Consider the following 25,580-nt stretch of genomic DNA (forward strand, 5'->3'; position numbering starts at 1 on the left):
TGTTGCCCAGGCTGGAGTGCAATGGCACGATCTTGGCTCACGACAACCTCCACCTCCCAGGTTCAAGCCATTCTCCTGCCTCAGCCTCCCCAGTAGCTAGGATTACAGGCATGTGCCACCACGCCCGGCTAATTTTGTATTTTTAGTAGAGATGGGGTTTCTCCATGTTGGTCAGGCTGGTCTTGAACTCCCAACCTCAGGTGATCTGCCCGCCTTGGCCTCCCAAAGTGCTGGGATTACAGGCATGAGCCACTGCGCCCGGCCGCATTGGTTCTCAAATATTATTTAGCTTAAGAATTACCCAAGGGTCTTGTTAAAATGCAGAATCCCAGGACTCATCACTGGTTATTCTGATTCCTCTCTTCTGGGATTAGGTAGAGAAATTTACAATTGTAAAAACCTACCCAAACAATTCAAATGCAAATGGTCTTCAGTTAATACCATTAAAAATTACTATTTAAGCAGACCAAAGGATATGCCAAACAATAAACCAAAGAATTTTATGTAACCTCATATAAGTGCTAATCTAAGGCGTGCAAACCAAGTTCTAGGCATCTCCCACCCATAACATTATGACCTGCTATTGACCTAAGAAAATATGGATGAACGTACCATAGGATCTAGCTCCAAATTTTCAAACTTAACCCTGAAGCTCACAAAGAGGCTCTGTTCTCCTTGGGGCGAGTTCTGAGGGATCCATGCTAGGACTCTAATTCATTCAACACTGATGACTCAACCCCTTTTCCAAAGAATTTCAAATACTAATACAGAAGATAAACTTGTAAGCAAGCATTCAAATCAATCATGAAAAATGTTATAATAGCAGTAAAGTCGAAGATTAATTGGGACATGTCTAATTTCATATTTTGATAAATAAGAAGATTTCACAGAGAAGGCAAACCTTGAACAAGATTCATAAGTAAATGGGGACTTTAATCTTCTAAACTAGAAGAAAAAGAAAGGTGAAATAAGGGCAAGTGGGCTACAGGACACCCAATGCAAAGACCTCAGTACAGCAAAGACCCACAGGTGAGAAACTAGTGCGTGCTGGGCCCACTTAGAAAACTCAACACTTAACTTAGACCGCTAAGATCATGCCATGTTATGGAAAGAACTGGGCACACCTCTGGAGAGGTACCACTCCCCTAGTACTTAGCAGAATTGGGCATAACTTTCCAGTTTGTTCAAAAATATATATAAACTAAAATCAAAATTCATTTCCATCATTTTCATTATCATCTGACAAAAGAGTTACCTATTACTTGTGCTAACCTGTTTTCCCTCTTTTTACTTTGGTTGTATTTTTTTTTAATGGTTTGGGGGAATAGTCCCACCTTTTTACCACATGGTTAATTTGATATAACTTTTGATACTGCCAAAATACAGGAGAGGGTAAGGCGAACCTCCACACGCACTATCAAATTAATTCTGCCCGTTTTTTCCTAATGTAGAAGACCCACATCCCCCGCCGACCTCTTTATCTTTAAAGTGATTGGAGAGTCTAACGCCGCTCAAAGAAAGCTTCTCCTGGAGGCTTCGTCCACGTGCTGTCCTCTATTTGCGTTCTCCCACTCCTCCTCTGGGGACCCACCTGAGGAAGACAGGGGCAGTCTGTCTTGGGCCTTGCACATAGAAAAAGACACCACAAATGCATACTGTAGTATGATTCTGAGCTTTACTCCTTTTTTCTTGAAAGTTGTTTTAGAAGGAGAGAGAAATGTGCAAAAATAAGCTGATTTAGAATTTGGCTCTGAGTTTTTGTTCTAACTTCATTGGTTTTGTTTCATGTAAAGAGAATGTGGAACAGAGTGGAGGGCCTGACCCTCCTGGCTGTGTCTGGGAGCACATGGCCAATTTTTGAATCTGCTTGGAAGAGAAGGTCATAAGCGGCAGGAAGTACTAAGGTACTAGAAGGTGAGAAAGCTTGAAAATTCCCAGAATCTACCTTAGAAAGCAGCTTCATTCTTTTTTTTTTTTTTTTTTTTTCGAGACGGAGTCTCGTTCTGTCGCCCAGGCTGGAATGCAGTGGCATGATCTCAGCTCACTGCAACCTCCACCTCCCGGGTTCAAGTGATTCTCCTGCCTCAGCCTCCCAAGTAGCTGAGACTACAGGCACGTGCCACCATGCCTGCTAATTTTTTGTATTTTTAGTAGAGACAGGGTTTCACTGCTCTAGCCAGGATGGTCTCCATCTCCTGACCTCGTGATCTGCCCGCCTCGGCCTCCCAAAGTGCTGGGATTACAGGCGTGAGCCACTGCGCCCGGCCAGCAGTTTCATTCTCAGGGTCAAAGACTTGAAGAAAGGCAAGCAAGATCTACCAACCTACAGAGAACCTATGAATCCTGACTCAGTATTAAATGAGTGACCTTGCATTTCTGTTTGCAATGGGACAGTTACTGTACTTTCTATTGTTCCTGGATAATTCTTTTTTTAAAATTAAAATAGAGTTTATTAGCTTTTCTTTTCTTTGAATATAAACATGAGAAATAAAAACCACATAAATTGTAGGATTCTTTTCAAAATAAAACTGTAACCAATACTTGAATCTCCAAGCTCTGAACTCCATAAATAATGTGATTTTTTTTGTTTTTGAGGTGGTAGGTTGTAATATTTTTATACCATTATTTATCGTTTATGTCTCTGTCCTTTAAGCGTGATGGAAACTGCAGCACAATATGATGTGAAGCATTGCTATCCTGGCCCAGAAATACTTTGTTTATAAGCACATTCCTAGGATTATATTTGAGACAGTAGGAGAAATAGATTTCACATAGTTGAGAGCACTAATCTCTTTTTAGTATCTCAAATTTAGGTGACATCGTTATCAGTCTCCTAAAATTATTTGCTCCTTGCCTTTTAAAGCCTGAAGTAAGAGTTCCTAAGGGTTATGTAAGTTATTTCTTTTTCTTTTCTTTTTTTTTTTTTTTTTTTTTTGAGATGGAGTCTTGCTCTGTCCCCCAGGCTGGAGTGCAGTGGCATGATCTCAGCTCACTGCAACCTCCGCCTCCCAGGTTCACGCCATTCTCCTGCCTCAGCCTCTGGAGTAGCTGGGACTACAGGTGCCCACGACCACGCCCGGCTAATTTTTTTTTTTTTTTTTTTTGTATTTTTAGTAGAGACGGGGTTTCACTGTGTTAGCCAGGATGGTCTCAAGCTCCTGACCTCGTGATCCACCTGCTTCGGCCTCCCAAAGTGCTGGGATTATAGGCGTGAGCCACCGCAACCGGCCAAGTTATTTCTTAAATAACTTGCCCTTATTTCACTTTTCTTTTTCTTCTAGTTTAGAAGATTAAAGTTCCCATTTCCTTATGAATCTTGTTCAAGGTTTGCCTTCTCTGTGAAATCTTCTTATTTATCAAAATATGAAATTAGACATGTCCCAATTAATCTTCGACTTTACTGCTATTATAACATTTTTCATGATTGATTTGAATGCTTGCTTACAAGTTTATCTTCTGTATTAGTATTTGAAATTCTTTGGAAAAGGGGTTGAGTCATCAGTGTTGAAGTTATTTCTTAAATAACTGCATAATTCTTAATAGTGATCCCTTTCAAATCCCAAAAGTGTTTCAATATGGATGATAAATTATACGGCAGTTCTAAGTATAAATGGTAACAGTAACAGCTAATATTCATTGAGTACCTATGTACAGGGGACTATTATAAGAGTTTTGTATGTATTAAGTTCTCCCTTTTCACGTCCGACAGTTTATGTAGATACTAATATTCTCACTTTACGTATGAGAAAACGGAGCCACTGAGAGGTTGAGTGACTTTCCCAAGACTATACAGCTAACAAGTAGAGGAGCCTAGATTTTATCCTAGTATTAAGGTTCTAAAGCTCATACTTCTAAGTACTACTGATACTTCCTTTCAGCTATAAGGTGGGCACCCAATAATGTTCATTAACTAGGGAGACATATTATTTTCTCCATTTTACAAATAAGAGCATTGAGAGAGAGAGAAATTCAGTTGCTACTTTTAAGCCATGAACTCCACCAGTCTGACTTTAGAATCCGTGTTCTTGATGTCTACTCCGTATTCCTCCCTGAAATATTTCAGAAATTATAGATCCTGAAATATTTCAGAAATTATAGATCCTGAAATATTTCAGGAGCCCTTGGAAACTGGAATTTTTAGGAGATTGCACATCAGACATCAGCAGAACTTTTTGTTCACTCTTAGGATGAGAACTGAAATATCGTAATAGAAGCTTTACCCTTCTGTAAGAGAGCAAACACAGTCTTGCATTTTTAACAGTTATGATTTCTAGGGTTCAATGAGAAAATATAATGCATGGTGTTAAAAGATGTGGGTTAAATTTGGACCTTAGGCAAGTTTTTTTAGACCCTTTGTCTTCTCAGATATGAAAACAGAGGCAAAGCTAGGGAAATGATGCAGTCACTACAGCATTATTAAAGTCTATGAATATTTTGTGGGTTTTGTCTCTAAAGAATATTAGGTTTGTCAACTAATTTATCAGTACCCCAACCCAGGAACCTGGGAGTAATAGCAAGAGGAGTTAAGATTTTTCTGCTACACTTGGCCTCTAATAAGCAAACCTTCTATAGTCACACCTGGAGCTGCCATGTGCAGAACACAGCAGTGACCATCAACTGTAATATGTGATCCATTAAGTTTACCAACTAGAGATGCAAAATATTCACACATTCCTCTAGACTTTTCCTTGCCTACTAACACCTCATCTTCTGCATGTTGTGAGACTAGTCATATTCAGACAATTAATATTCAGCCAGTTAGGCTAAGGAAGGTTTACTCAAACAGCTGTTTAACATCTTTTCTGTACTTCTCACTCTATTCCCTGCAGGGAAGAAGAACAAACAACAAACCAATTGCAGTGTGTATAAGAAAATAAAGGCTGGGCACGGTGGCTTATACCTATAATCCCAACACTTTGGGAGGCTGAGGTGGGCAGATCACAAGGTCAGGAGTTCGAGACCAGCCTGGCCAATATGGTGAAACCCAGTCTCTACTAAAAATACAAAAATTAGCCAGGTGTGGTGGCGGGTTCCTGTAGTCCCAGCTACTCGGGAGGCTGAGGCAGGAGAATTGCTTGAACCTGGAAGGTGGAGGTTACAGTGAGCAAAGATCTTGCCACTACACTCCAGCCTGGGCTACAGAGCGAGACTCCATCTCAAAAAAAAAAAAAAAAAAAAGAAGGAAAAAAAAAAGAAAAGAAAAAAAAGAAGAAGAAAATAAGGAGTCATGCAGGCTGTGGAAACACAAAGAAACACACAGACACATTGTGGTTCCCCCCTTAACCCCTTAAGTGATTACTAGTTTCACAGTAGAAATGCATAGCCCCCACACAACTCCCTGTGCCTCCTCTCCCCAAGACAACCTTGGAAGGCAGTTTCTGTTTTGTTGGGATTTTTTTTCAATTGGCAGTTAGCTTTCAATTTTAAAAACATCTTCTGGCCACTTGTAGCTATCTCCAGAAATGACAATATCAATTTAATTTTATAATAAACAACTTCCTTATGACTAGAAAAGCAAATCGATCAATTAAGAAGCAGTGGAGAACAGAAAAAAAAAGAGAAAAACAAAGAGGAAAGGTTTCTCTCTGCTTTAGGTCTATTTCCAATTACAGTTCAATCATTATTCTCAATTTTTAAAAATTCACTAAATATAAATCACCAGATTAAAGCTAGAATATGTTCTTATTGCCACTAGAAGTAAGAAGAAGAGGAAGGAAGGAAGGAAAGAAGGAAGGAAGAACAAAGAAAGTAAGGGACAGACAGAAAGAGGAATGAAAAGAAAAGAAAGATTTGTGTAAACTTCAAAGTGTTCAAAAATTTGAATGGAAGCAAATATATGCAAAAATACCACATGCTTATGGATTACTATTGTTAAAGTGTTCATGGTACCCAAAGAGAGACCAAATTCAATGCAATCCTTATCAAAATTCCAGTGGAAGTTCTAAGTTCTTTGAGAAATCTCCAAATTGCTTCCCACAGTGGCTGAACTAATTTACATTCCCACAGGCAGTGTATAAGCATTCCCTTTTCTTCACAACCTCACCAGTATCTGTTATTTTTTGACTTTTTATAATAGCCATTCTGACTGCTGTGAGACGGTAAATCATTGTGGTTTTGGTTTGCAGTTCTCAGATGCTGAGTGATGTTGAGTATTTTTTTCATACGCTTGTTGGCTGCATGCATGTCTTCTCTTGAGAAGCATGTCTTCTCTTGGCTGCATGCATGTCTTCTCTGTTCATGTTCTTTGTCTATTTTTTTGACTCTTCTAAGAAAATTTTGGTGGGGTTGTTTGTTTTTTCTTGTAGAGTTGTTTAAGTTCCTTATAGATGCTGGATATTAGACCTTTATCAGATGCATAGTTTGCAAATACATTTTCCCATTCTGTAGGTTATCTGTTTACCCTTTTGATTGTTTCTTTTGCTGTGCAGAAGCTCTTTAATTATGTTCTGCTTGTCAATTTTTGTTTTTGTTGCAATTGCTTTTGGAGTCTTTATCATGAAATCCTTGCCAGGGTCTATATCCAGAATGACATTTCGTAGGTTTCCTAGGGTTTTTACAGTTTTAGGTTTTACATTTAAGTCTTTCACCCATCTTGAGTGAGTTTTTGTATATGGTGAAAGAAAAGGGTCCAATTTCATTCTTCTGCATCGGGCTAGCTCCTAGCGTCACTTATTGGTGATGCGTTTGTTCTCTCTCTCTCATTCTTTTTTCTTTTCTTCTTTCCTTCCTTCCTTTTTTCTCTCCTTCCTCCCTCTTCTTCTTCCTCTTCCTAATGGCTATACAAAATATTAGAGCTTTAGTTTGGTATTGAATAGCTAGTTCTTTCCCCATTGCTTGTTATTATTGAATTTATTGACCCAGTAATCCTATTGCTGGGTATATACCCAAAGGGATATAAATCATCCTACCATAAAGACACATGCACACATATGCTCATCACAGCACTAGCAAAGACATAAACTCAACCTAGATGCCCATCAATGGAGACTGGATAAAGAAAATGTAGTACATATAAACCATAGAATACTATGCAGCCATAAAAATAGAATGAAATCATATCCTTTGCAGCAACATGGATAGAGTTGGAGGCCATTATCCTAAGAAAATTAATGCAGGAACAGAAAACCAAATACCACATGTTCTCACTTATAAGTAGGAGCTAAACATTAAGTAAACATGGACATTAAAAAGGGAACAATAAACAGTGTGGTCTATTGAAGGTGGAGAGTGGGAGGAGGGAGGGGATCTAAAAACTACCTATAGGGTACTATGCTGCTCATTACCTGGGTGATGAAATAATATGTACACCAAATCCCCATGTCATACAGTTTACCCATGCAACAAATCTGCACATGTACCCCTGAACCTACAATAAAAAGTTGAAAGGAAAAATAAATAATCAATTTTAAAAATCCAATGGCATTTTCACACAAACAGTTTCAACTTCCCTTTCTTAATCATTAGAATGTTATTCCTTTAGTTGGAGGAAAACACCCTTCATGTGAGAATTTTATCTTCTACTTTTAAAAAACAATGAAGGTCAGAGTAATCTTTTTGCAACTGCTATTTTTTAAGTTTCTTTAATTCAAAATAGTCAATAAACCAGAGAAGCATATTTTTGGGTAGCATATTCTTAACTCTTTCAATATAATGGAATATTATTCAGCCTTAAGAAGGAAGGAAATCCTTTCCTTCATGACAGCATAGATGAACCTGGAGGACTTTATGTCAAGTGAAATAAGCCAAACACAGAAACACAATACTGCATGATCTCCTAAAAAGTGGAAGTAGAGAGTAGGATGGTGGTTTCCAGGAACTGGGAGGTGGGGGAAATGGGGAGATGCTGGTCAAAGGGAATGAAATTTCAGTTATGCTGGACGAATAAGGTCTGGATATCTAATGTCCAGCGTGGTGACTATAGTTAATAGTCTTCTATTGTACACTCAAAATTAGCTAAGAGTGTAGATAATAAACATTCTCTCCAAAAAAAAAATGCTATGTGAGGTGAAATATATGTTAATTAACTTGATAATGATAATTATTTTACAATACATATGTATATGAAAACAACACGCTGTATACCTTTAATGTATACAGTATTTATTTGTCAATTATACCTCAGTAAAGCTGGGGGTCAGGGGAGCAAAGGAGAACAAATATACTGACTCAAGTTTTGTCAGACCCAGCCTGGATACTAGTTTAGTGATTACTTGGTAGATAGACATCATCTGGAATTAGGCACATTGCCTTTCTATGTTTGGTAAATAAACAATATTAATCTAAATAGGGAGATTTATTTAGAATTAATATTACATGTATTGCTTAAGAGAATAACAGCTACATATGAAGCACATTATACAAAATAGAGTTCCAACACAATTAATAAGCTATTTACATGTATACTTTATTTAAACAACTAATTCTTCCCGACACAAGGAATTAGTAGGTTTGCTCATTTTTCCGCTCATCTCTCCAAATGACCTGTCTTTACTTTCTTTAAATTTCACTTTGCTTTGCCTTCACTCAGAGTGGAGAGAACTATTTTTATCCTTTAGGTACCTACTCTTTCTGATGGAAAAGCCTAGCTTCCTGCTAGAGTCACGAGAGAGACATTCGCCTCAAGAAATAAGATTTCGGTCTCTAGTACACTTATAGTAATGCAAATAGAATCCAGTAAACCTCTGCCCTTTTAAATCCAGCAGCAGGAACCCAGCAGTTGTTCCTCACACAGCCCAGCTCAGCTGCCCACAGCACTAGTATTGCTTACCCACTTTTCTAAGAAATGGAGTACACTGTGGGATTTTTTGTTTTGTTTTTTGTAGTTCTTACTATCTTACAACAGGCATTTTATTCTTCTTAAAAACAATGAATTTATTTCAGTAAGGTAAATACATATGTGTCAGGAAGAGCTTTTTTGAAATCATTTCTCTTTAAAATTTAGTCCTGACCAAATTTCTCACTGCCTGGACAGAGAAATAAACAGTAAAAATCATTACTATAAAAAGGATCAGTAGACATGTACACATGGTAGAACCATGTCCCTAGGTTGTTGTTGGTGGTGTTTTGCTATGTTTTCTTTTTGGAGATGAGAAGGGTAGTCAGAAATATTTTTGATGAATGTAATCTTTAAACTTTAATTTAAAATGTGAATAGGAATTTTTTCTAGGTAGAGAAAGCAATTTCAAGACAACTTCTATTCATGCTTTCAATCAGTTCTCCAGAATTAAAGAACATGAGAGTCTAGGCTTGAAAAAAACGCACTGAGGACTCCCACATGATAAATTAAAAGAGCTCACATCAAGACATACCGTCATACTTTCTCAGAAAGTTGGCAATAAAGAGGTACAGTGATACACCCAGAGTGAAAGAAAGAAGCCCCATACAAAGAAATACCATAAAAAATGGCATCCAAATTTTAAAATGTTTCAGAAATCCAGAAAACAATTTGAGGGGAAATGATGTCTAACATAGTATTCTATACCCAGACATTTATCAATCAAATTTGATAGCAGAATTAAAATATTTCAGATATATAAAATAGATCAAGGTTTAGCCACCTTGCACCATTTCCTGGGAAACACCTGTGTATTATAAATTTTAAAACTTTATGTTTTCCTGTTGCATCAACATCCCCACAAACAGGCTCTGAGCACCCCACACAGGAAATCAGGTGCATGTATGTGATAAGTGCTGCCCTACCACTAGTTTCTCTTCTTGAAGGTAAGTCACTTGCTAGGTGACAAAACAAATTTAAGAAGACTGAAATCATTTCAAGTATCTTTCCCAAACCGCAACATTAGCAAACTAAAAATCAATAACAAAAGTAAAATGGAAAAATTCACAAATGGAATTTGTAAAATGGAAATTTCACAATAAATTCTTGAATAGTCATTGAGTCAAGGAAGAAATCCAAAGGGAAATTAGAAAATACCTCAAGACCGACAAAAACAAAAACAACGTGCTAAAACATAGAAGGCAAAAAAAGAGCAGTCCTATAAAGGAAGTTTAGAGATAAACATCTACAGTAAGAAAACAAAAAGATCTCAAATGAACAACCTAAGAGTATAAGTAAAGGAACTAGTAAAAGAAGACCAAGCTAAGCCCAAAGTTAGCAAATGGAAGAAAATAATAAAGATTAGAGCAAAAATAAATGAAATCAAGGGTAGAAAAACAGTAGAAAAGATCGATAAAATTAAAAGCTGGTTTTTAAGAACACAAAATTGATAAACCCTTAGTTAAATCAATTAAGAAAAAAAGAGAAAATTAAATAAAATCAGAACTAGAAGAGGAGATATTACAACCATTGCCACAGAAATAAAAAAGATCATAAGGGACTATTATGAACAATTATACACCAATAAATTCAACGACTAGAAGAAACAGACCTATTTCTAGAAACATATAATCTTCCATGACTGAGTCACATAGAAAGCTTGAGTAGACCAATAACAAATAAGGATTAAACCAGTAACCAAAACCCTGCTAACAAAGAAAAGCCTACAGCTAGATGGCTTCACAGCTGAATTCCACCAAAAGTTTAATGAAGAATTAATACCGATCCCTCTTAAATGCTCAAAAAATGAGAGAGAGCACTTCTAAATGGCTTTTATGAAGCCAGACTCACCCTGATAGCAATGCCAGGCAAAGGCATCACAAGAAAAGAAAACTACAGGCCAGTATCTCTGATGAACATGGGAACAAACGTCCTGAATAAAATACAAACAAAGTAAATTTGCAAAATATTAGCAAACCAAATTCAGCATTATACACCTTGACCAAATGGGATTGGTTACTCAGATGCAAGAATGATTCAACATATGTAAATCAATCAATGTGATAAAACACATTAACAGAATGCAGGATAAAAATCACATGATCATCTGAATACATGCAGAAAAAGAGTTTGAAAATACTTAACATCCTTTCAGGATTAAAAAAAACTCAAACAAATTAGGTATAAAAGGAATTTTCCTCAACACAATAAAGGCCATATATGGAAAGCCCACAGATAACATCATACTCAGTGGTAGAAAACTGAAAGCTTTCTTCTAAGATCTAGAACAAGGCAAGGATGATCACTCTTGCCAATTCTACAATTCTACTCAAAATAGTACTGGAAGTCCTAACCAGAACAATTAGACAAGAAGAAGAAATAAAAGGTATCCAAATAAAAATGAAGAAATAAAACTATATCTACAGATAACATATTTTTAAATAAAAAAATCCTAGAGACTCACAAGAAAATCTGTTAGAACTAAATAATGAATTCAGCAAAGTTGCAGGGTACAAAATCAACATATAAAAATCAGTAGTGTTTCTATACAGTAACAAAAATGTATCAAAAAATCAAGAAAACAATCCCATTTAAAATGGCATCAAAAATAAAATAATATGAAATAATCTTAATAAAAGAGATAAAAGAACTGCATACAGAAAACTATAAAATATTGATGAAAGAAATTGAAGATGCAAAATAAATGAAATATATCCCATGCTCATGAGTTGAAAAAATTAATATTGTTAAAATGTTCATATACCAAAAGATATCTACATATTCAATGAAATCCCTATGAAATTCCAATGGAATTTTTTACAGAATTAGAAAAAAAAATTCTAAAATTCATGTGGAACCACAAAAGACCTCAAATAGCCGAAGCAATCTTTTATTTCTCTTTTTTGAGATGGAGTCTCGCTCTGTTGCTCAGGCTGGAGTGCAGTGGTGCGATCTTGGCTCACTGCAACCTCTGCCTCCCGGGTTAAAGCAATTCTTCTGCCTCAGCCTCCCAAGTAGCTGGGACTACAGGTGCATGCCAACATGCCCAACTAATTTTTGTATTTTTAGTAGAAATGGGGTTTCACCATACTGGCCAGGCTGGTCTCAAACTCCTGACCTTGTAATCTGCCTGCCTCAGCCTCCCAAAGTGCTGGGATTACAGGCGTGAGCCACTGCACCTGGCCTGACAAAGCAATCTTAAAGCTACTACAAAGGTATACTAATCAAAACAGCAAGGCACTGGCATAAAAACAGACATAGACCAATGGAAGAAATATAAAGAGAGCTCAGAAATAAATCCACATAATTACGGTTAACTGATCTTCCACAAAGGTGCCGAGAACACACAATGGGGAGAGAACATTTTCTTCAATAAGTGATGTTGGAAAAACTGGATATCCACATCCAAAATAATAAAATTGGACCCTTACTTCAACCCATATACAAAAATTAACTCAAAATGATAACTGTTAAGACCTGAAACTGTGAAATTTGTAAAAGAAAATAAAGAGGGAAACTTTTCAACATTGACCTTGGCAATGAATTTTTGGGTATGACAATAAAACACAATCAATAAATACAAGATACACAAGTGGAATTATTCAAACTAGAAATCTTCCACACAGAAAAAAAATCAACATAATGAAAAGGTAAGCTATAAAATGAAAGAAAAATATTTGCAAACCATATACCCAATAAGCAGTTAATATCCAAACAACTCAGAAGAAAAAAAATCTGATTAAAAAATTAGCAAAAGAACTGGCTAGACATTTTTCCAAAGACATACAAATAGCCAATAGGTATATGAGAAGGTGCTCAACATCATTAATCATCAGGGAAATGCAAATAAAAACTACCATGAGATATCACCTCACATCTGTTAGAAAAACTGTTTATCACACACACACACACAAAGATAAACATTGGTGAGGATGAAGAGAAAAGGGAATCCTTGTTGGTGGGAATGTAAATCGGTGTGGCTACTATGAAAAACATACGGAAATTCCTAAAAAAATGAAAAGTAGAACTACCATATGATCCAGTAATTCCACTACTGAGTATATATCCAAAGGAATTGAAATGAGGATCTCAAAGTGATGTCTGCATCTCCAGCATTATTCACAATATCCAAGACATGGAAGCAACCTAAATGTATACTGATGGACAATTGAATAAAGAAAACATGATATAAGCATGCAATGGAATATTATTCCGCCTAAAAAAATTAAGGAAACCCTACAATTTGTGACAACATGAATGAACCTGAGGGACATTATGCTAGATGAAATAAGCCAGACACAGAAAGGCAAATATTACAATATCTCTCTTACATAAGAATCTAAAATAGTCAAATTCATAGAAGCAGAGAGTGAAATGGTGGCTGCCAGGGGCTGAAGGGAAAGGAATGGGAATGTATTAATTAGTCTAAGTGTACAAAGTTTTGGTTATACAAGATTTGTAATTCCTAGAGATTACAGCATTGTACCTATAATTGACAATACTGTATTGTGCACTTGCCAATTTGATAAAAGGGTAGATCCTATGTTAAATGTTCTTATCAAAAATATTAATCATAATAATAAATAATGAGAGCAGGAGGAAAGTTTTGGAGGTGATGGACAGGCTGGTGGCATTGATTGTGGTGGTGGTTTTGTAGGTATATACTTATCTCTAAACTCCAAGTTTTACACATAAAATATGTACAGCTTTTTAGATGTCAATAATGTTTCAATAAAGTGCTTTTTAAAATACTTATTATTAGAGTTATACAAAGAATGAAGTGGTCAAGAGAGGTGACTATCAAGCAATAAAGAGATTGCTATGCCAACGTATGGCATTTCCAATTTAATTGGTAGATGTAGTAGAGTTATTGAACATTTATAAAATAGAGAAGACTCATGATTAGATTTAGATTTTGGAAAGAGCATCCAGGTAGTGATATAATAAGACACAAAACAAGAGCCAAATAAATCAATTATGGATCCAGTATAAACAAATAGGAAAATATTGCAAAACGTATGATAGATAAAGAGTTACAATGTTAATAAACCAGGAACTCTTGTGTATAATGGAGGGGACCTGAAAGAGCAAACCAATAGAAACATTGGCAAAATATGTAAACAGATATTTAACAAAACAAGAAATATAAGTAGTCAAGAAGAGATAATGATACATAAAAAGATATTCAACTCACCATTAATCTCAAATGTGGACATTAAAAAAATGCCATTTTTGTCCAAACAATTGGCATAAACAACAACAGCAAAAATGGGCAACCTGGCATTTATGAAGGTAGGGGAAGGAGGCACTTTCAAACAGTTGCAGAAAATGTAAATTGCTGAAATTCTTCAGAAAGTCAAGCAAAAATTTTGATGCCAAGAGAGTGTTTGGTTCAGAGTGAATTTCTCTGTTTACCTTGTTTCTGCCCTTCCCTAACTGCATTTTGCATATGGCTTTGGCATAGCAGTGCTGCAAACCTACAGTTCCCTAAGATCATTTATGGTAGTTCCTTTTGGCTAAGTGGCCTACTCAGAACAAAGCTGGAGGCATCACGCTACCTGACTTCAAACTATACTACAAGGCTACAGTAACCAAAACAGCATGGTACTGGTACCAAAACAGAGATATAGATCAATGGAACAGAACAGAGCCCTCAGAAATAACACTGCATATCTACAAATACCTGATCTTTGACAAACCTGAGAAAAACAAGCAATGGGGAAAGGATTCCCTATTTAATAAATGGTGCTGGGAAAACTGGCTAGTCATATGTAGAAAGCTGAAACTGGATCCCTTCCTTACACCTTATACAAAAATTAATTCAAGATGGATTAAAGACTTAAATGTTAGACCTAAAACCATAAAAACCCTAGAAGAAAACCTAGGCATTACCATTCAGGACATAGGCATGGGCAAGGACTTCATGTCTAAAACACCAAAAGCAATGGCAACAAAAGCCAAAATTGAAAAATGAGGTCTAATTAAACTAAAAAGCTTCTGCACAGCAAGAGAAACTACCATCAGAGTGAACAGGCAACCTACAAAATGGGAGAAAATTTTCGCAACCTACTCATCTGACAAAGGGCTAATATCCAGAATCTACAATGAACTCAAACAAATTTACAATAAATAAACAAACAACCCCATCAAAAAGTGGGCAAAAGACATGAACAGACACTTCTCAAAAGAAGACATTTATGCAGCCAAAAAACACATGAAAAAATATTCACCATCACTGGCCATCAGAGAAATGCAAATCAAAACCACAATGAGATACCATCTCACACCAGTTAGAATGGCAATCATTAAAAAGTCAGGAAACAACAGGTGCTGGAGAGGATGTGGAGAAATAGGAGCACTTTTACACTGTTGGTCGAGTGTAAACTAGTTCAACCATTGTGGAAGTCAGTGTGGCAATTCCTCAGGGATCTAGAACTAGAAATACCATTTGACCCAGCCATCCCATTACTGGGTATATACCCAAAGGACTATAAATCATGCTGCTATAAAGACACATGCACACGTATGTCTAATTGCACATTTTCAGCATATGAGTTGATCAGTGTTGTTTTAGAGGTAGACCTTTTTGGTTGAGCCTCTTGTGTGCACAGGAAGATTATCTGATACAAACCACACCACCTCCTCTTTCAAACTGCCTTGTAGGTTGGGAGAGTTTCCCAACAAGGCACCAAGGACAAAGGTTGCCTTAAATACCACTTGGAGGGGCAGTAATGTGTAGCGCTTATGAGGACGGGGCCAAAGATTTCTGCCACTTAGCTTTAGCTGTGTGACCTTGGGCAATACTTAAGTTCTCTGGCCTGTTTCCTCAATGGGGATATTGATAGTCATCTACATGATCGTGTTGTTGCAAGAACCACTGGCACCCAATAGATGTTTTCTGTCATTTTTACTATAAATAATCTAAGATAAAAATGATATTGGCCTAAAATATGGCATAGAAAATGAAGGAGTGAGGGGTTATGGAAAAGAAAGCTTAAATGGGGCCTTGGCCGTGCTTGTTTTTCTTTCTTTCTTTTTTTTTTTTTTTTTTTTGAGACGGAGTCTAGCTCTGTCTCCCAGGCTGGAGTGCATGCAGTGGCGCCATCTCGGCTCACTGCAAGCTCCGCCTCCCGGGTTCACCCCATTCTCCTGCCTCAGCCTCCCGAGTAGCTGGGACTACAGCGCCCGCCACCAAGCCCGGCTAATTTTTTGTATTTTTAGTAGAGACGGGGTTTCACCATGTTAGCCAGGATGGTCTCAGACTCCTGAACTCAGGTGATCCGCCTGCCTCTGCCTCCCTAAGTGCTAGGATTACAGGCGTGAGCCACCGCGCCCGGCTGGCCATACTTGTTTAAGTGTAGTCTGAAAGTGTTCAGACAAAAACAAGAGCCATTTAGTTTCTAATATTTGTATGTTTGTTTATAACAGTTCTCAAGAAAGTATGCTTTTCTGAGAACTCAAATGCGTGATAATTCCCTCAGGAATTGAGATTTGGCAAATCTATATTTTCAGTAACCTAATGTGATCTCTTTTGTAATATTTTACAATCTTTAAAACCTTTAGTCTCACTTGTATCATGTTACTTTTGTGATGTTCAGACTATGAGTTAATCTTGTCACTTAATTCATAACAAGCCCATAAATCTTGCTCAGCATTCAGAAAATGACACTTTTAGCACATTTCCCTATTTCAGGGACCAGGGGGTACAGTTTGATCCTAAATGAATAAGATGCAGTACAAACTGTGTGGATTCCATCTCTGTGGATTCTCCTACTCTTGCTTCCTTCTAATATTTCATTCATTTTCAAAGTTAGACCTGTCTTCAATTCCCCTTCAGCTCCTGGCACTCTTGGCTGATTTCTTTTGAGTCTACTACTTTCTGTCTTTCCCAGTGAAAGCTATAAGACTTTGTCAAGCTGTGCTCTAAGTTTATTTCCCCAAAGCCTTTCAACTGTGTCTGCGTCAAGGCCTCAGGCATCAGGTGTTTCTCCTTTAGTGGAATGCCAATTTTAAAGAGATGAAAAGCATAGTATGGAACCCTTTTAATATTTGGTTTCATGACTAGATATGCCAATCTCATTGGAACAAACTTGGAATATCATTAATTAAAACCAACTTATCACCCAGTTTATTTATAGTATATATGAATAATATTTGCAGCTCACTGGAGGGATAGTATATTAATTTGGACTTTTTTTAACCTCAAATTACAGCAGCCCACTCCAGCCAACTTAAGAAACCCAGGATTCAAGGATGTTTCATAGAATACACGGCCAGAGAATCAGACAGGCCTTTGAAATGAACAGGATTTCTTTAACCTCTCCTTCCTTCTGCCAGTTTGTTTTATTTCTCTCTCACATTCGTCAACTCTCACCCTCCTAGCCACCCAGAAACCCTGATTTGTCTAATTTGTAAACACTGCGGAAAATATGGCCACCAAGGACATATCTAATACTAAATACCCAGAGAAAAGTCACCAATGCCTCCTACCTTCCAGCTTATGTCAAAGAGATAACAGCTCTTGAATAAATAACCACTGTTAAACAGATGTTGTATGTGGTAAAAGCATTGTGGCCTAGGAGAACTACATTAACTAAGTAGAAAGACTGTAGAAAGGGCAGAACCTAGTAAAGTGTAATTGAGAAGGCAACCAACAGGAAGGCTGCACTACTTCCTTTAAAAGAAGAATAACCACTGAGGAAGATGTTGCCTTGTGTAGTGTATGGCTATTGTGTTGGCTGCCATCCTCTACTAATTAATAAAGGGAAAAAAATCAATCAAGATCTCGATGGAACAAAATAGAGAACCCAGAAATTGAATTACATAAATATAGTCAACTGATCTTTGAAAGAGCCCAAGGCAATGCAATGGAGCAAATACATTCTTTTCAAAAAATGGTGTTAGAACCACTGTACAAAAAAGTGCTTAGACACCAAAAAAAAAAAAAAGAAAGAAAGAAAGAAAAGTGGCTAAACACAGACCTTATACCCTTAACAAAATTTAACTCAAAAGTGGATCATAGGCCTGGCACGGTGGCTCACACCTGTAATCCCAGCATTTTGGGAGGCCGAGGCAGGCGGATCACGAGGTCAGGAGATCGAGACCACCCTGGCTAACACGGTGAAACCCCGTCTCTACTAAAAATACAAAAAATTAGCCGGGCACAGTGGCTACACAGCTGGCGCCTGTAGTCCCAGCTACTCAGGAGGCTGAGGCAGGAGAATGGCGTGAACCTGGGAGGCGGAGCTTGCAGTGAGCAGAGATTGCGCCACTACACTCCAGCCTGGGGGAGAAAATCTGTATGACCTTAGTTATGGCAAAGACTTTTTAGATACAGCACCAAAGAGACAATCCATGAAAGAAATAATTGGTAAGCTAGACTTCATTAAAATTAAAAGTTTCTGCAAAGTACAATATTGTAAGAATGCAAAGTACAATATTGTAAGAATGAGAAGTCAAGCCACAGACTGGGATACAATATTTACAAAAGAGATATCTGATAAACGAATGCTATTCAAAGTATACAAAAACACTTAAAATTCAACAATAAGAAAATACCCCAGCTTAAAAATGAGCCAAAAACTTAGCATTTTGCCTCACCAAAGAACATGGAAAATAAGCAAATAAAGGTATACTCTATATCATATGTCATTGGGGGATGCAAATTAAAATAACAGTGAGATACTACTACACATCTATTAGAATGGCCAAAATTCAAATGCTGACACCACCAAAAGCTGACAAGGATGTAGAGCAAAAGGAATGATCATTCATTCCTGGTGGGAATGCAAAATGGTGCAGCTCAGCCTGATAACTTCAGTCAGTGGCAGCTCTGCTTTTCTCTCAGGAGAAAGTCCCAAAGATGACCCACAGGTTTTCTTTCATTGCCACTGCAGTGGTGCCACCTTTGCTGCCCTTGGCCTGGGGAAAAAAGCAAAGGCCCTGATTGCTTTGCTGGTAACTCTAGCATGCCACAGCCACCATTTAGTGAAGAGTCCAGTCCCTCTTTCCCTGTGAGACCCCGAGTCCCTGCTCTTCACCAGGCAGGGCCTCCAGTTTGGAAATTAAACAATCTGTTCTTGAATGACTTTGGGATCAAAAATAAAATTAAAGCAGAAATCAAGAAATTATTTGAAACTAATGAGAACAAAGATACAACATACCAGAATCTCTGGGATGCAGCTAAAGCAGTGTTAAGAGGAAAGTTGATACTAAAAATTTTTACTAAACACCCACATCAAAAAGTTAGAAAGATCTAAAGTTAACAAACTAACATCATACTAGTGGAACTAGAAAACAAGAGCGAAGCAACTTCTAAGCTAGCAAGGAAAAGAAGTAACCAAAGTCAGGACTAAACTGAATAAAAAGGAGATGAGAAAAAAGATACAAAAAATCAACAACACCAAAAATTGGATCTTTGAAAGCATAAATAAGATTGATCAGCTGCTAGCTAGGCTAATACAGAAAAAAGAGAGAAGGTCCAAATAAACACAATCAGAAATGACAAAGGGGGCATTACCACCAACCCCACAGAAATACAAAAAACCCTCAGAGAATATTATAAACACTTCTATGCACACAAACTAGAAAATTTAGAGGAAATGGGTAAATTCCTGGAAACATACAACCTCCCACAACTGAACCAGGAAGAAATTGAAACCCTGAACATACCAACAAGTTCTGAGATTGCATCAGTAATAAAAAACTTACCAGCCAGAAAAAGCCCTGGACCAGACAGATGCACAGCTGAATTCTACCAACATATATAGAAGAGCTGGTATCAATTCTACTGAAACTATTCCAAAACATCAAGGAGGGACTCCTCTCTAACTCATTCTGTGAGACCAATGTCATTCTGATACCAAAACCTGGCAGAGACACACACAAAAAAGAAAACTTCAGGCCAGTATCCCTGATGAACATAGACACAAGAATTCTCAACAAATACTACCGAAGTGAATCCATCAGCACATCTAAAAGCTAATCCACCAAATTCAAGTAGGTTTTATTTCTGGGATCCTAGGTTGGTTCAACATATGCAAATTAATAATGTTATTCATCACATAAAGAGAACTAAAACAAAAACCATATGATCATCTCAATGGACACAGAAAAGTCTTTTGATAAAATTAAACATTCCTTAGTATTAAAAACCCTCAACAAATTAGGCATCAAAGGAACATACCTGAAAATAATAAGAGCCACCTATGACAAACCCATAGTCAAAATCATACTGAATGGGAAACAGCTCAAACCATTCCTCTTGAGAATTGGAGCAAGACAAGAATAACCACTGTCACTATTCCTAGTCAACCTAGTGCTGGAAAACCTCACCAGAGCTATCAGGCAAGAGAAGGAAATCAAAGGCATCCTAATAGGAAGAAAGGAAGTCAAACTATCTTTGTTTGCAGATGATATAATTTTATAACCAGAAAACCCCATAGTCTCTGCCCAAAGACTCCTTGATCTGATAAACAACTTCAGCAAAGTTTCAGGTTACAAAATCAATGTACAAAAATTGATAGCATTTCTATACACCAATAGTGTCCAAGCTGACAGCCAAATTAAGAATGTAATCTCATTCACAATAGTCACAAACAGAATAAAATACCTAGTGATATGGTTTGGCTGTGTCGCCACCCAAATCTCATCTTGAATTGTAGCTCCCACAATTTTCACGTGTCATGGGAGGGGCACAGTGGGAGGTAATTGAATCATGGGGGTGGGTCTTTCCCATGCTGTTCTCATGACAGTAAGTCTGACAAGATCTTAAAGGTTTATAAAGAGGAGTAAGATGTGACTTGCTCCTCCTTGCCTTCCACCATGACTGTGAGTCCTCCCCAGCTACATGCAATTGTGAGTCTATTATACCTCTTTTTCTTTATAAATTACCCTGTCTTGGGTATGTCTTTATCAGCAATGTGAGAATAAACTAATATGCCTAGGAATACAGCAAACCAGGGAGGCAAAATATCTCTACAATAAGAATTAAAAAACATTGCTGAAAGAAATCAGAAATGACACAAATAGAAAAACATTTCATGCTCATGGATAGGAACAATCAATATTGTTAAAATAGCCATACTGCCCAAAGCAATTTATAAATTCAATGCTCTTTGTATCAAACTACCAACAACACTCTTCACAGAACTAGAAAAAAAAGAATTTTAATTTATATAGAAACAAAAACAAGAGTAAATAGCCAAGGCAATCCTAAGCAAAAAGAACAAAGCTGAAGGCATCACATTACCCAGCTTCAAAGTATGGTACAGGGCTACGGTAACCAAAACAGCATGATATTGGTACAAAAACAGACATGTAAACCAATGGAACAGAAGAGAGCCCAGAAATAATGCCACACACCTATGATCATCTGATCTTCAACAATCCTGACAAAAACAAGCAATGGGAAAAAAGACTTTCTATTCAATAAATGGTGCTTGAATAATTGGCCAACCATATACAGAAGATTGGAACTGGACCCCTTCCTTACACCATATACAAAAATCAACTCCAGATGGATTAAATACTTAAATGTAAAACCCAAAAACCATAAAAATCCTGGAAGACAACCTAGAGAATACCATGCGGGACATAGGAACAAGCAAAGATTTCATGACAAAGATACCAAAGCAAGCACAACCAAAGCAAAAATTGATAAATGGGATCTAATTAAACTTAAGAGCTTCTGCACAGCAAAAGAAACTAACAACAGAGTAAACAGAAAACCTACAGAATGGGGGAAAAATTTTGCAAACTATGCATCTGACAAAACTCTAATATCCAGCATCTATAAGAAACTTAAGTTTACAAGAGAAAAACAGACAACGCCACTAAAAAGTGGGCAAAGGACATGAAGACAGTTTTCAGAAGAAGACATAGATGCAAACAAGCATATGAAGAAAAGCTCAATATCACTGACCATTAGAGAAATGCACATCAAAACCTCAATGAGATACCATCTCACAACAGTCAGGATGGTAACTACTAAAAGATCAAAAAATAACAGATGCTGGTGAGATTGGGTAGAAAAGGGAACACTTATACACTGTTGGTGGGAGTGTAAATTAGTTCAACCATTGTGGAAAGCAGTATGGCAATTCCTCAAAGAGCCAAAAGCAGAATTACCATTTGACTCAGCAATACCATTACTGAGTACATATCCAGAGGAATATAAATCATTCTACCATAAAGACACATGCATGCAAATGTTCATTGCAGCACTATTCACAACAGCAAAGATATGGAATCAACCTAAATGGCCATCAACGACAGATTAAATTAAAACGTGTGGTATATATACACTGTGGAATACTATGCAGCCATAAAAAAGAATGAGATCATGTCTTTTGCAGAAACATGGATGGAGCTGAAGGCTATTATCCTTAGCAAACTAATCCAGAAACAGTAAATCAAATACTGAATGTTCTCACTTACAAGTGGGAGCTAAATGATGAAAACTCATGAAGAAAAAGAAAGCAACAACAGACACTGGAGTCTACTTGAGGGAGGAGGGTAGGATAAGGGAGAAAAGCAGAAAAGATAACTGTTGGGTACTGGGCTGAATACCTGGGTGATGTAATAATCTGTAGAACAAACCTCTATGACAAGAGTGGTACTAGGGAGGTTAAAGTAAGGGAGGAGAAAATATTTTATTACCTTTACTTGGAGTTGAACCAATGTTTTTGGTTCCTAAGATCAATAGATAACTCCTATCCTTTAAAAGTTGAGAAAGCCATATTGTTAAATATGGGGGCATGAGTTAGCAGTTCTTGCATACTTTCTTGGTAGGTAAGAAGCTGTAGACTTCTATTATTAGATCCACAATCTAATGTTTAATTAAACTATAACTACAGTATGTACATCCCCAAATGATTTGGGGGTTTAAGGATAATAGGAGAAGCAAGCAGTGCTAGGTGTATTAATATTAGGGTATTTTTCTCACAATGAAAGAGGGTTTAATATTGTTGATGTGATACATGAAGACCCCTCATTGTGTGGTGATTAGTATGTACAGAAAGTAGAGGGCTGTGATTAACATGTTAAGTCCCATAAGAATGATGGCGAGATTGGATCAAGAGAATAAGGCTACGGATATGAAGAGTTCCGCTACTAAATTAATGGTAGGGGGTAGGGCAAAGTTGGTGAGGCTAGCTAAAAGTCATCACATGGCCATTAGTGGGAGTAGTGTCTGAAGGCCTTGAGTAAGTAGTATAGTTTGGCTCTGAACTCATTCATAGTTCAAGTTTGCTAGGCAGAATAGTAGGGACAAAGTTAGTCCGTGGGCAATTATAGGGGTGGTTGCACCTATAAAGCTTCAGGGGCTTGAATAAGAACAGCCACAATAACAAGCGCCATGTAGTTTACAGGGGAGTAAGCAATGAGCGATTTTAGATCGGTTTGGCGTAGATAAATGGAGCTTGTCATAATTATTCTCATAGGGATATTATAAGGAAGGGTAGGCTGTGAATTCTGTCAAGGGGTTAAGGATTAGAGTGACCTGTATCATTCCGTAGCTGCCTAATTTTAGGAATACAGCTGCAAGTACCATTGAGCCGGCAATGGGGGCTTCTATGTGGGCTTTAGCAAGTCATAGGTGGAGTCTGTAGAAAGGCATTTTTACCATAAATGCCATGATGCATGCTAGTCATAGAAGGTTGTTAGATCCAGAGTTGTTATTTCTTGAGTAGTATATATGGTGATTAACATATTTAGTGAGCCTGAGGCATTTTGTATATAGATAAGTGCTACAAGCAAAGGTAAGGATCCTACCAGTGTATAAGATAAGAAGTATAAGCCTGCTTTCAGGCATTCTGCTTGATTACCTCAACCAGTAATAATAATTAGGGTGGGAACTAGTGTGGCTTCACAGATAATACAAAATATGATTAGTTCTGTGGCCGTGAATGTTATAATTAAAAATATCTGTATCCCTACTAGTACTGATATATAAAATTTTTTTTCCTGGGAACGATTCTTTGGATAGATTATATTGGCTTGCTAAAATTATAAGGGATAGTAGCCAGGCTGTTAGGATTAGAAGGGGTGATGACAGTGGATCAGAACACAAAAAAAAGTTAATGAGAAGTTGAAGAGTTATCATTAAATTGGTTGAAGAATAGCAGGCTGATGAGACTGATAAGTAAACTGTGGAAGCTGTATTAATTCAGATTATAGAGTTCTTAGAGCATCACATTATTGGGAGTAATATAATTGTTGGGATAATAATTTTTAGCATTGGAGTAAATTTAGGTTTGTACATAATCTAGGCCAAAGGTGTTGGAGACTGTAACTAGTAAGGCTAAACCTACAGCAGCTTCGCAGGCTGCAAAAACTAAGAGGATAATAGGTATTATGGATGCCAGCATGAAATGTATATTTAAAATTACGAGAGTACTTATAATAAATATTGATAGTATTGGCTGGGCACCATGGCTCATGCTGCAATCCCAGCACTTTGGGAGGCCAAGGCAGGTAAATCACTTGAGGTCAGGAGTTCGAGACCAGCCTGGCCAACATGATGAAACCCCATCCCTATTGAAAATACAAAAACTTGCCAGGCATGGTGGTGTGCGCCTGTAATCCCAGCTACTCAGGAGGCTGAGTCAGGAGAATTACTTGAACCCGGGAGGCGGAGGTTGCAGTGAGCTGAGATCGGGCCACTGCACTCCATCTCAAAAGATAGATAGATAGATGATAGATAGATAGATAGATAGATAGATAGATAGATAGATAGATAGATAGATAGATACATGATAGATAGATGATAGATAGATACATAGATACATAGATAGACAGGTAGAAAGAAAGTATTATGCCTTCTAGGCATAGTAAGGACAATATCAGGTGGGATTGATAGACTATTACCCCGACTAAAGACATAATAAAAGCTAATGTAATATTAATATAAATAGAAGGCATTTGGTAATTATGATATATCATAATCTAAAGAATCGAAATCATTTATTTTGACTTAAACTATTCACCAACTCAATTCATTCTAATCCTTTTTGGGTTCATTTGTAGGCTAGACTGAAGATTAAAACGATAATTAATATGAGAGCTGTACTAATTATTAATTTTAGGTCAGTTGTCTGAAAAGCTCATGGTAGGAGTAGTAGTAGGGTGACTTCTAGATCAAAGAGGAGAAATGTGATGGCTACTAGGAAGCACTTTATGGAAAAGGAGAGGCAGGCAGAGCCTATCAGATCAAAGCCGCATTCATAGGGGCTGGATTTTTCTGTGTAGATATTAAGTTGTTGGAGTCAAAATGCGATTGTTACTAGTAAGAGTGTTAGTAAGGTGTCAGTTGCTAAGGCTAATGTTAGATTAATAACTCTTTTTCAGGTAATGCTGAAGCTAATTGATTGGAAGTCAATTGTACTATGTTATACTAAGAGTATGATCCTTGTTAATAGATAGAAACATATAGGAATAGTCATATTACATCTACAAAGTGCCAGTATCAGACTGAGGCTTCAAATCCACAATGGCAGTTAGATGTATACTGAAATTTTATTTGGCGGAGTAGGCAGACAGTAGGAAATGTTGATCCAATAATAACGTGAAGCCCGTGAAAACCTGTGGCTATGAAGAATGTTGAGCTGTAAACTCCATCAGAGATAGTGAAAGGGACTTCAAAATATTCTGAGGCTTGTAGAGGTGTAAAGTAAATGCCTAGGGCAATTGTGATAGACAGTGCCTGAAGTATGTATTTTTGATTACCTTCTATTAAGCTTTGGTGAGCCCAAGTAATTGAAACCCTGGATGCAAGTAAAACAGATGTATTAAGAAAAGGGACTTCTAA

The 25,580-nt window shown here is 37.2% G+C and overlaps 1 protein-coding gene across 10 annotated transcripts in view; it reads right to left on the reverse strand.

Moving 5' to 3' along the window:
- The window catches only part of LOC129397422 (ATP synthase subunit a-like), a 903,826-nt gene that overhangs the window by 540,466 nt on the left and 337,780 nt on the right, over positions 1-25,580 (reverse strand). For 2 of the 10 annotated variants that reach the window (XR_010111623.1, XR_010111617.1), the window contains one exon: positions 1,474-1,591. The exons of 7 other annotated variants lie outside the window; for them this stretch is intronic. The gene's annotated coding sequence lies outside the window, so the exon portion shown is untranslated. Of the gene's footprint in view, positions 1-1,473; positions 1,592-19,581; positions 19,642-25,580 lie in introns of those variants that run through there. One more of the 10 variants, XR_010111620.1, reaches the window with a different exon arrangement.

The sequence above is a fragment of the Pan paniscus genome, chromosome 2, assembly GCF_029289425.2.
Source record: "Pan paniscus chromosome 2, NHGRI_mPanPan1-v2.0_pri, whole genome shotgun sequence".
Taxonomy (NCBI): domain Eukaryota; kingdom Metazoa; phylum Chordata; class Mammalia; order Primates; family Hominidae; genus Pan; species Pan paniscus.